General features: G+C 46.1%; 1 protein-coding gene and 1 pseudogene across 1 annotated transcript in view; one reads left to right on the forward strand and one right to left on the reverse strand.

Annotated features, from left to right (window-relative positions):
- Window positions 1-13,003, forward strand: part of TNKS (tankyrase) — a 140,918-nt gene that overhangs the window by 50,399 nt on the left and 77,516 nt on the right. The window lies entirely within an intron of this gene.
- On the reverse strand, window positions 8,586-9,970 carry LOC148223991 (uncharacterized; annotated as a pseudogene).

The raw sequence follows: 13,003 nt of genomic DNA on the forward strand, positions 1-13,003 counted from the left end.
TTTTGAGCTCAGTAGTTTGCTTTTTTTTTTCCAAGGATAACATGATTTTCTGCCATTCAGATTCTTTATTATTCTTACAATACCTCTATTAATCCCTATCTGAACTAATAATTCCCCAATTATCTGAATGGATAAGATATCCTGTGTTTTCCTTTTAATCATTGCATTAAAAATTCATTTGGGGTAATTTACCTTTCTGATGCTGTCACATATTGTGCCTGTCATCTTTCCTTGAGAATTGTTTTTGACTTGTGTATTCGCTCTTGAGTCAAGCATGAGGATCTGCAGGTGCTTGAATTGATCTCTTCCCGTCCCCACAAAAGGAGGCACTGAACTAGCAGTGTCATCTGTCGTGGTGAATTTATTGTACTTTCTTGCTAGGTCTTCAGTAAAAATGATGTACTGGTTTCTTCAGTGTTCTTGGGGGGTGCACAGATAGGCAGGTGCATGTTCAGCTCTTTTACTTTTGTGATGTTATGCAGTTTCCATTTCTTCATAGCACTGGTTTTCGTCTCCACATTCTGTATTGCCATCCCGATTAAAACTGAGGCAAAGCTGGCATGAAAAAGTCAGTGCTGCCAAGCAGAGAAGAAGGATGTTCTATCTTCAGATAGCATTCGAGGCAAGAAGTAGTAAGACATTAAAACCACATTATTTCTTCACAAAGGAGTATGTCTTTTCTATCCATAAATTGCAGCTGGTTGTCTGCAGCAGTGAAATGTCTGTAGAGCTTCACAGGTGAAGCATCTTCAAAGAGCAAAGTGAAGATGAGAGTCTAGATAGAGTCAGTGAATAAGCCAAGGGAAGCTGAAAAACTGTCTGGTGGTTGATGGCTTCCTTTTTGTTAGAAGAGCGAAGTGTTATGTTCCAGAAAGAACATAATAATTTTTCAGGGATTGGGAAAATACAGGTGTGGAATTTTCCTCTGCCAAGTGTACGAGAAGTGATTTGAGGCTTTTTGGAGAATGCAGGGAAGGAGACTGTTTCTATAAATGTCTCAGTCTATAAGGACTATTTAATTTACAAACACAAAAAAGTTCTCAAAGGTATCTCCAGGAGACTGTTATTCATAGATAATGTTCTTTTTTGTCAAGTACCTATTCTTTGAATAGAAGCTTCATTCTGTGCAGTACTGCACTGCACACTGCATTGAGATAAGAGGACTATAATGTTTTTTAGCATTTATTTTGAAATGTTGTCATCAGAACATATTTAAATAGCTGCCTGTTCTGTAGGGAATGACTTTGGAATGCTGTGTTTCCTTTCTCTAGTCTTGTATTTTCCTTTGGTCACCTAAAAAGTAAGCATTCGCTCGCTCTTTTCTCTTTTGAAGGCATTCCCTTGTGTTTTGAAATTAACCTTCTGTGTGCTGTTTGAGTAGCATTTTCAGTTCATAACTTTATTTAATTATTTATTGGCCATAGAACATCATGGTCTCTATCCTTCTGTGCTCTGCAAATTTGTTTTTGCTTGCCTTTTCAGAATATAATGTTGTACTTGTTTGTTTGATGTTCATTTTGTATAATGGCAAGAACATTTTGGCCTAAATTCAAAATTCAGTTTGTTCTTTCAATCTGGGCAGGCAAACAGTTCTGTCCTTACACAAGTAGCAAAGTCATGGAGACTTTCATCTGACTGCCACCTTCAACAAAGTCATTACATCTTGTTATTTGTATGTGTCTGACACGGCCAATCTATTGTGATACAAGTGACTGACAAGGCTGCCAGCTGTTCTCAGGAAGAAACCTAGTAGACTTGCTAGAGGAGCTTGTCTCTATCTAAAAATTAAAACTCCTGTAATGCATTTCAGTACCTTTGAATACCTCAGATCCTCACATCTACTACTGTCAGCCCTAAAGTAGCAGCTTCTTATGATGAATGATTGACTGTGCAGAATGCCTTCATTTTCTGTATAGTCTACTTTTATTTTCAGGAAGGTAACATGGTAGGGGCATAAGTAACAAAAACCAAACATGTGATGTCATCAAATCCAGAGAAATAGGGCTATTAATTTCTAGAAAGCTTTTGAATAGATTGATGTAGGGAGCTGGACTCAATAAGATATGCACTTTGCCTTTACAAGCTTTGTTCCTACAAACAGTGGAAAAGGAAGGCGGAACTTTGAGAGTCTTCCTTCTGAATAGCTGAAAACTGAGAATTTATTTTTTTAATTAATAAAATCCAGCCTTTACTAATATTTTTATAAGTAATTTTGGATGATCATATTACTCTTGCTACTTCATTATATTAGTAATTTCTACTCTAATAGACTCAGAGGATTATCCACCATGATTTCTGTAGCTAAATACTCTTCTGCAGTCATTGACTTGCCCAAAGTCATAAGGCAGGTTGGTGTGTGTTCTGTTCCTGCCTGGTCTCCTGCTGTGGGCTTCCCTGGAGTGGTAGGCTCTCAGTACTCGGGAGTGAGTCAGGATGTAGGCTGTCCTGGCATCTTCACTTACATCCGCTGTTAAACTGGGCAGTCAAGAGCTCACTTCAATGCATGGTCGGTCTGAATTAACCTTCAGGACAGACCTCCTGCTGTGGCCAGGCTATCGAAGGAATGAATGCAGGGAGTCTACATTTCAGCTACCTTTGCCTGCGAGGTAAATCTCACATGTAAAAGGCAATTTTGTGCTAAAATTGAACAGATAATCTGATGCTGACTGCTGCCAGTTTGCAGAACCATCCAAAAGCCTTGGGTGTCTGACGTGGCTCAGTGTTCGCCCACTCTCACAGGGGACCCGACCAGCTCTAGGGTGAGCCTGCGCTGAGAGTGGCTCCTTTCCAGAATCTCGTGGAATCCAGAATAGGAGTATAGCTCTGAGTGAGCTATGGCTTCAGCTGTGCATCTGAGGCGAGTAAAGAGTAGTGGAGGAGACCTTTTGTAGTTCCAGGAGGAGGTTTATTGGGAAGGGTACTGGGACTGGGGAGGGAGAACCACAAAAGGCACAGAACACTGCTGTGCAGCAACTTAAATAGGGGACCTCCCCCATGGGAGGGTACAAACTGTACGCCAGTCAGAGCAAACGAGGGGCGTAACAATGGGTTGGGCTTCGTATCAGGTAAACCCATAGGGGGAAACGTAGGCAGGGATACATACAACTGAGCAAATCATATTACCGGGGAGGGATGATTAACACAGAACATACTAGAACAAGGGGAGGGGCAAAGGGAAGGTGGCAGCTCCGTGGGACGGGCTTAGGGTTATAGGTAGGGTAGGTTCTGGAACTTGGGAGGAGTTTAGGGTAACGGACAGGGGCTAGAGGCGGGAAGGGAACAAACCATTCTGTACATAACTTGGGGGTGTAACTTGAGAACAGACCATACAACATAGGAGAAAAGCCAAACCAAACGGCGCACTGCAACATCTCCCCTTTTTCTTTTTAAGACACGGATGGCGAGGACGAACTGGATTTGCCTTCTGAGGGGGGATCCTCGTTGACCCACCAGTCTGGGTTTGGTGTGATTTCAATACGATTGACTGACGTGTTTGGGGAGATGCTGCGGGCGATGATACACTTAAAGATCAATAGGGCAACTGATACTAGGAACAAAATAAGTATAACAAGGAGAACAGTCTTAATAACGGAGGCCAACCAGCCTGAAAGTCCCCAGACTTTGAATAGATTGTCCAGCCAGCTTTTGACTTCTTGCTTCATGTTGGTGATGAGTCCTTGTAATTCTCGGATTTTGGAGTGGACACTCTGGCTCCTTGATGACAGGTTGAAGCAACAGAGTCCCTCAAAGTCCTCACAGTTGAGACTGTGAGCCAACAACAGGAAATCAATGGCCGCCCTGTTTTGCAGGGTCGCTTTCCTGGTGATTTCCTTGTCTTCGAGGAGGTCACTTAAGGCGGATGACGTAAAGTTGGCCTGTTTTGCTACCCAGCAGTCTAGGTGGCCCAGTTCTTCTAGAGCCTTTGCTGCAGATACGCAGGGCAAAAAGACAGATACCACGACCCTTTTGGTTTTCGCCCAGTGGAAAATTTCAGAGTCACAATTTGGGTCCAAATTTCTAAATTCTCTTTTTTGGACTGCCAATGAGTTGTTCGTTTCCAATTAGCAATTTGTGTTTTGTTGGGGAAAAACAGGGTCAACCGCCCAATCGTGCATGGCCCTCTGAGAAGGCGAGAAGGGATGCCTGCCAATGCCCAGTTGCCGCAGATGAGGAAGGCTCCCTTGTCCAGTTCACGGGGATCTTCGACAGGAGCTCCCTCAACCTGGGCAGTCTTGTTACACCAGGTGGTGGCCTTTTATTCAAGGGTGTGTTGGATCACTCGGGGATAACGTTCAGGGTAATAAGGGGGCTTATATGCGAAGTGAACACGAAACGGGGCAGGGGAAGAACCCAACAGTTCAAACTCTTGAGGTTCCTCTTTTGCTTTGGGAAGGTCTTTTGACCATTCCTGCCACAAGAAGAGGGGACTGACCACAGGGAAAGTGGGTGATGTGGGCCAGCCACGCAGGAGATCCCGGGCATTGTATTGATCTTTAACCGTGATTAGTGATGTTGGAAACTCTTTGGGCTTAAACAGGATCCCACGAGGCAAGTTGACAGTGGGTCTTCTGCTGAGGCCATTGACAAACAGAGATGGTCCTGGCTCACGGCCTGGGCGAGGGTCACCCCAATGGTCTTTGGCTGTGGGAGTATCCACTCCTCCGAAGGCTGGCACAGGCATAAGACAGTGATGGCGAAGTACCACATGCTGCGACTTCGGGTGGCTGGCTGAAATAAAACAAACATAACTTATTCAAAAAACTCATGAACAGAGGGGGAAAACAACAAGTCTGCTATTGGAACTGGGCTGGGAATGTCTTGCCCACTGGGGGACTCCTGGTGTTCAATGGAGGGGTGCCAGCAGCAACGTAGCGCTGTGTATGTGACCTTGTTTGGGGTTGACTTTGATGGAGACCCGCGACCAGCGAGGTAGGGTCAGACCCACCTTTGAGGGACCCACCTCAACCTGAGGGGCATGGACATGCAAGCATACCCATGTCCCTAGGTGACCAATTCATGTGGGCCCTCCGCACAGCCTGTCTCCGGGTTCTTCACCATTACAGGAGGATGTTTTCTCAGTCATAATGGTGAAGAGTTTGCAAAATGCCTCACAATGGGAGGACTCATGATCTCAAAAGAGCAGTTCAAAAAGTTGATGGTAGAAAGGGCTTTGTGTAATTTGGTATGTGGACTGTCCAATTGAGTATCGCCCTGCTGCTGCTCTAGGACTCGCTTGAGCATCTGGTGAGCACGCTCAACCATGCCCTGACCTGCAGGCGAATACAGGATGCCCATCTTATGTTTGATTCCCCACTTCTGCAGGAACCCCTTGAAGGCCACGGAAGCATAGGCTGGATTATTGTCCGACTTAATTTCCCTTGAGATCCCCAACACAGAGAAGGCCTGCACAAGGTGTTTTTGTACATCTTTGGCCTTCTCTCCTGTGTGGGCAGAAGTGAAGACTGCCTCAGAAGAGGTGTCAATGCTAACATGTACATACTTCAACCTACTGAACTGTGCAATATGAGTAACATCAGTCTGCCATAACTCACATGACTCTAGGCCTCTAGGGTTGACACCAGAGCTCAGGGTAGGCACCACAAGCTTCTGGCACTGGAGACATGTGGCCACAATGTCTTTGGCCTGGTCATGGCTCAGTTGGAACTGCCACACCAAGCCAGGCACATTCTGGTGGAATCTCTGATGACTTAGCTTTGCCTGTTGATACACATCAGGAAGCCGAGCCATTTCAGCTGGCGCAACCAGGGTGTCTGCTCTTTGGTTACCCTCTGCGATAAAGCCTGGCAGGTCAGTATATGACCTCACATGCATTATGTAGAACGGATGCTCTCGGTGGGAGACGGCATAAATTAATTTCAAGAGCAGCTTATAGAGGTTTTGATTTGAGACCGCCTTCAAAACGGAGTTTTCCACTCTGGATGCTACACCAGCCACATAGGCCGAATCGGTAACCAAATTAAGTGGCTCAGAGAACCTCTTGAAAGCCCTAACAACCGTGTCCAACTCAGTGATGTGGGGGGAACCCTCAACAACTTTAATTTCTGCCTCCCACTGCTGAGTTTGGGGGTTCTTCCAAGTCATAACTGACTTGGGGGAAGCCCCAGACACATCTGTGAAAACTGTTTGCGTTTTGAGTGGTGCTTGGCTCAATTTATCTTTTGGTACCAAATTGAAATTTTTATTGAACAATTTATGGCTTTGATGGTGGACAGATGTTTGTCCCGTGTAGCTGTCCAAAGTGAACAGGAGAGTCTCATTCTCTCTGAGCAAATGCTCCAGAACCTCGTTTGTCAGTTTACCTGATGACAGGGCAAGCGGCACATGAATGCATGCAAAGTCACAACCTGCCAGCTCTTGCAAGTGGGCCCTGGCCTTCCTGATCAGCTGAGCCATCAGCTCCTCTGGCCTGTTGATACTCTCGGACCATTGGTGACTGAGGAACACCCACTCTGTGATCAAGGGGGGGGTCCCTCTGGTCTGGGTCCCACTGGTAAATGAGGCCGTGGAGGTGTGGCAGCCTACCCAAGATGATAAACTCAAATTGCAAGCTTGGCAGGTAACGATGGGCCTGCCTTGACCCCATCGCCCTTTCCATCCTTTCTAAAGCAGCCTTGGCCTCTGGGGTCAGTACCCTAGGAGAACATAGCTCATCTCATCTCCCCCTTTTAATAAATTGAAAAGGGGGGCTAGGTCTTCGGTTGTTAAGCCTAGCCAGGGCCTGACCCAGTTCAAAGATCCACAGTTGGTGGAGATCTGCCAGGGTTTTTGGTTTGTTGTTAATGGCCAATTTTTGCGGAACAATGGTCCTGTTGGTGATTTGGAGCCCAAGATACTTCCACAGGGGCATCCTTTGAACCTTTTCCTTCTGAAGTTCAAACCGGCAGAAATCAAAACCTCGATGACCAGGTCGAGGACATGCTAACACGTTTTCCCTGGGGGCGCACAAATCAGCACATCATCCATGTAATGAAGGATGATGGCCTCCCCAGCCTTGGCATGGACCGGAGACAGCAATGAGGCCACGTACCATTGGCAGATACTGGAGCTGTTCTTCGTGCCTTGAGGCAGTACCTGCCAATGGAAGTGCCTCATTGGGGATTCTCAGTTGGTGGACGGAACCGAGAAGGCAAACCATGGTGCATCTTTGGTGTCGAGGGGAATTTGGATAAAACAATCTTTTATATCTATCACGGCCAGATTCCAGTTTTGTGGCAGCATTGAGGGTGATGGCATGCCCGGTTGTAGGGACCCCATGTCTTCAATTTTCTTGTTTTTTCATGAAGGTCGTGAAGGAGCCACTACTTGTCCTTCCCTGGCTTTTTGATGACGTGCACCAGAGAATTCCAAGGGCTAACTGTTGGCACAATGTTGCCTTTTGCCAACTGCTCCTCCACGAGTTCGTTGAGGTGCCTTTAATTTTTGTTTGTTTAGTGGCCACTGATCTATCCAAACCGGTTCATCAGTTAGCCAATTCAGCTTTTGGACAGGGTGCTCCACAGTGGCCGCTAGGAAAAATCCCGTGGGGATTTTGGGATCTCAGTTCTGACTCCCCATTGAGACATGGTGTCCCTACCCCACAGGGGAGCTTTATATTCCATAACAAATGGGCGAATATTCGCCACGTGGCCATCTGGTCCCTCTACTTTGATGACACTTTTCGACTGCCTTGCCAATTTGGACCGCCGACTCCTTGTATTCTTCCTGCCATGGGTTGCAATTCCCCATGTGACAGCCATCGATCAGTAGGGATGATCAACACATCTGCTCCGGTGTCAAAGAGTCTGTCGAGGTAGAAGTAATCCTCACCCCAACGGAGTCTACATCCAGTAATTGGTTTGTCTTCACCTATTACTTCTGCCCAATAGACACAGGTATCTGTCGGTTTAGCCACGATGTTATTTGGCACCGGGATCGCCTGCGCTATTAGCTGACCCTTGGGCAAGAAGTACGGTGGCTGGATGCACTGTGCCAGGAGAAAGAAACCGTCCAGACACACAAGCTGGGTCTGCGGCATGATTTCAGTCTCTGGAGGAGTATGTTTTGTATCCCCAAGTACGACATAAGTGCAGTTGAGTCTGGCAAACAACGCCGGTGACAGGGGTCCGACCAGCACACTCCGCCAATCCTGAGTGTCACATAAGGTGTTCTCTGTCAAAGCCAAGCCCCAGGGAGGACGAGGGTCCCACCCGGGTGCTACGTGTCGAGTTCGGTAAGTGTTGTGTTCGGTATTAATGTCAAAGTTATTATTGTTGCCCCCCCAGAGTTCCCCTAGCAGCCCGCCTCATTTGTATTTTCATGCGAGGCAGGCCCATGCTCCCCCTCTAGTTTTTTTTTGCTCAGTGGTGCTTCCTGCCTCCCCCTGCATCTGTCTGCTGGTGGTCTTCTGCTTTTCCAGACAGATGCGCGCTACATGCCTGATCTTGTTACAAATAAAGCAGCGCACTGGGGCTGGATGCTGAGTAGCCATTGCCACGATCCAAGGTGGTCCTCTGCTAGATGTTGGTGGTGGCACTGGAACCACTGCCCGTTTCACGCAGGCTTCTACAATCAGCCTAAGTGTGGGCCTAGAGTGGCAAAGACAATATTATTCTTTTGCAGGCTTCATTAGCATTTAACTTTAGCATTTCTACAATTATTTCCTATTGAGTTTCTTTATTGGTTACCTGCTTTCCCACTTCCGCCCTCAGCCTCTCCACAAATTCAATGATTGGTTCTGCTGGGCCCTGCTTGATGGTGGCAAAATTCAATCTGGGCTTAGTTGTGGGCATCATCATGAATGCTTTCTCGGCAGTGGTTTGGATCTTTAAAATGACAGGCCTTGGAATTTTTTTGGCCTGTGCCTCCACCAGTGACCATTCCCCTTTGCTGCACAAATGCTGCATTGTCGTGGGTTTGTTGTCAGTGTCAGGGGTGCACTCAGGAATCTGCAATAGCCCAGGAAGGAGTTCCCCAAGCAACCTTTTCCATGTGTCCTCCCACAACTCATATTCTATTGGTAGAAGGAGACATGTAATCAAATCCTTCAGGTTGTTAGGGACCAGAACATTCGAAGTGAAGGTGGCATGCAAAAAGCCTTTGAAATATTCACTCCTTCTCCTGAACTCCTTCTGCACTTTGCAGATCTCCTTCTTATGGGATTATTCGAACGGTTGCCAATTAGGAATCCCCCTCTGCCTGGAATAGTGAACCGGGACAGCGAATAAGGTGGTCTCCTGTTCCAGGTGCTGATCCCCTGGCTTGTCACATCCAGTTTCCAGAGCGTGGGAACCAGAAGGAGGGGTGTGGGAATCAGAAGTTGGAAGTGGGTAGGCGGGACCGCTTGCCAAGGAGGAGTGGTCTGAGAACTGACCCCATTCATAATGGGTGGAACCATTCGTGGGCGGGGGCAGCCACTCTGAGGGTGGATCCATGGGTGGAGCGTGGTGGGAAGAGACTTCCCTCAAGTGGGAGGAGAAAGAAGCAGGATAAGGGGAGGAGGAGGGTAGCAGGAAGGGGTTGGGACAAGGGACGAGGGGCGGAGCTGAGGGAGGAGGAGGAGGGGGTGGATCAGTGCGAAAGGGATTATAGGAAGAAGAAGGGGAGCAGAAGGGAGCGGCCACACCATGTGGCCGATGCCATCTTGTGCTCCAGGAGCAGGGGTAACATTTTGTGGCTCATGGGACGAGGACTGAAACCTAATGGACTTTGGGGTTCTGGGGGTAGAATCGGGCTGATTTAGGGGTAGCCTTGGGTGTAGACTTTCGGTTTCTCTTCAAAACAGATTTTGGGGTACCAACCGTGGTTAAACCAGGGGAAGGAAGAACATCGGAAAGAGGGAGCAGGGGAAGGCTCCCTGATGGCAGGCACCTTGCTGCCAGGGCTAGGGCATCATGGAGACCTGGAGGGGCCAGGTGAGCAGTGGCTAGTTTCCCTGGCCAGGCTCACCTGCGATCTTTGCCGAGCTGCCCATCGCAGGTTTAAGGGAAGAGGAACAGGATTGAGGGAGAGGAGAGGAGGGGGTAACGGGAAACTTTGTCTGGCTTGTCTCCTTCTCTCTCTCTTTCCTTTACTGCAGTTCTAATCTCAATAAAAAGTCCAAAAAATTTGTCAACCGAAGTGTCGCCCTGGGCACAGACACTCGTCAATCTTTGCCCCACCGCGTCCCAAAACCAGACGGTCTCTAACTGTTGGAGCGACACTCCGGAGAACTGGGGGGCAAGCCAGCGCACAAACCTTTTCAACAAACCCTTTGAAAACTTTTTCCCCCCACCCTCCAGGGTACCTGCAACTTGGAAATAAATCCCCCTCTGTTGAGTGGACAATCTATTGCCCATGACTCGTCTTAAGATGTTACAAAGTCCAAGTCCACCAAACACAACTCACCCCCCACCTGCAGCAAAGGACAACAGAAAGAACTAAAAGGAAAAGGGTCCCGGGGTTGATGAAAAAGGCAGGAGAGCTAATCCGCAGCCGATGGAGCGGTCTTTTGGTTCGGGGGCCCCTACTCAAGGGACCGTGCTCCCTGCCCCGCCCTTTGGTGAGCTCTCCCTTTCCCTTGGAGGATACTCACTGGCCCGTTCACCACCTGGGATGAGGTGCCACAGCATTGTATGTAACTATAAGATTAAATATATTTGTCTAAGAATGGAGAGAATAACATTTCTGTGTTTTCATTGCTTTTCTCCACAAATATAAAAGATAAGTATTTTAAGTGATGCCTTTTCAAATGGTGCATTATCCTCAGGGAGCTAGATGAGAACTGATCAGTGTTCTAGAAATTGTTGGTCTAATTATCCAGTAAATCTTCCTTTCATGGATCTCTCTTCTCTTGAAATCATGTTGAGTTATGCAGGGAAACCTATTCCTGCTCACTGGCAGGGCAAACATAGCTCTATCTACAGAATGTGTCTACTTATGTCTGCCTGACTACTGCAAGGTGGTTGGTGAGTGTTTTTCGCCTGAACAGCTAGCAGATCAGTAGGAAAATAATACATGACTTGCATGCACTGTGGCTTCTCCTTGTATGTGGCTGTAATTCCTATATATGATATTGTGTCTTTGCTGAGACTGGGAGCAGCATCTTGGAGAAGGCAAGAAAAAGGGGAAGGAAAAGAGGAATTTGACTGTTTGTTGAGACCCTTCTTAGCTGCCGGTTAGGAATCCCCTTGCCTGAAATCTGAAAGTATCATGTTTCCAAGTGTTGTTTGAATTGCTGAAGGACACCACTGAGGGAAATTTTCTTGTGAAGCGCTATTTGTATGCTCAAGAATTATGTGGGCTTCCATATCTAAGTATAACCTTCTATTTGGACCAAAATGGTAGCTATAAAAACTGTCTGACAAAAATCGGATGCAGACTGACATCTTACACTGTTGGTCTCCTGCCAAGGGTCACGGCTGCTGGTGCGACAGTTGAACAGAAAAAGAGAATCCAGAAAGTTTTTGTACTCCCTCTCTTTGAATATTTCCTTGCTTGTTCCCTTCCATGTGTCCTTTGTCTAAATCCAAAACCATTTTGATTGCAGTAAAGGACATTATAGCTAGAACAGTTTCATTTGCGCAGTGTGATCCAGCAAGACAGCAAGAGCTGTCCTTTCTCTGGGTGTTTGTTCTTCCTCCCTGCAGTTTTCATTGTGCTGCTCTCTGAAGACAGACGCAGTTCTCTTACAACCTGTCTTTGCTCTGCTAAGGGATGCTCAGAGGATGGCAAAAAGAAGAGTCAGCATCAGGAAGCGAGTTCTGTCAGTAATAATCTCACAATTTCCTGCATCAGTAACTGGGCTTTTATAGAAAGGGATAAGAAGGAATCCTAAACTGGTGTTAGAGAAGGTATCGTATGATTTCTCCTTGATGATATGTACTCTCAGGAAAGAGTGGTAGTACTGAGTTAGCTCATGCTGAACTAACATACCTAGGACACTGTGTTAACTCTTGCATGGTCTTTGCTTTTAGGTTACATGGAAATGTAAAATTCTACTTTTTTAAAAGATAACAATGAACTGTATCTTAGAATAACTTTGAAATAAAGACATTGGAAAAGTAGATTGGTTTAGGAATTGCTGGTAATCACATTACCTAATAAGAGGATCACTTAAACATATTTTCTTTAGTATTTTTAAGATCATTAATGGTTATGATGAATGAGGAATGTGGGAATACTTTCTGACCAATTATATTTTGAATTATTTGAGCTAAGCAGTCTTTAAATCTGGTGAGGTTTCTGAAAGTGAGTGAGAAAGCAGTATTATTTCCTACTTCATGCAGAACACAATAACACTTTTACTGCAGATTTACACAGAAACCTGCAGAGTTGTCATGCTGAGGAGAGATGCAGTTTATGTTTTTCCTTTCTGTCCGGCAACAGAGGGAGCACCTGTTTTGGAAGATGCTTTATTTATGGATACACCTATGACAGTAGAGTTCTTGTACTTAGTTTTCCAGTAGCAATAAAGTGTGCCTGATGTATCAACAGTTTCCATTTGGGCAAGACTGGCGACTGGTGTCCATATTATCCTTGTGTAGGGTATGTCTTGAACAGACAGCCTTCTACTGCATCTGATGAAACTTGCTGGCATGAAGAAGGAATGTTCTTCTTATAATGACAGCAGTCTGGTAAACCAAAGCTCTTTAATTAATGAGTTATTGTCTCTTTCCTTCTCTCAGACTTCTTTTTTCTGGTGGTGCTATTTTATTTCCAGTCTTTATAATGAACTATATTGTCATTTAGGGCAATAAATTATTCTTTTGAAGAAATCATATGTGTAATCTTGATACCTCTGAGGAGCAGCTAAGGAATTCAGGTTTGTATAGTTTGAAGAAAAGGATGCTGAGAGATATCCTCACTGCTCTCTCAAGTTTCTTGAGGAGAGGAGGTGCAAAGGGAGCTGGTGAGCTCTTCTCCTGGGATCCAGTGACTGGAAGCATAGGAATGGTTCGAAGGTGTGCCATGGAGGTTTTTAGACTGCATGTTAGCATTTCTTTGCTGAGAGAATGGTCATACACTG

This window comes from Sturnus vulgaris, chromosome 4 (genome assembly GCF_052056855.1).
Source record: "Sturnus vulgaris isolate bStuVul1 chromosome 4, bStuVul1.hap1, whole genome shotgun sequence".
Lineage (NCBI taxonomy): Eukaryota > Metazoa > Chordata > Aves > Passeriformes > Sturnidae > Sturnus > Sturnus vulgaris.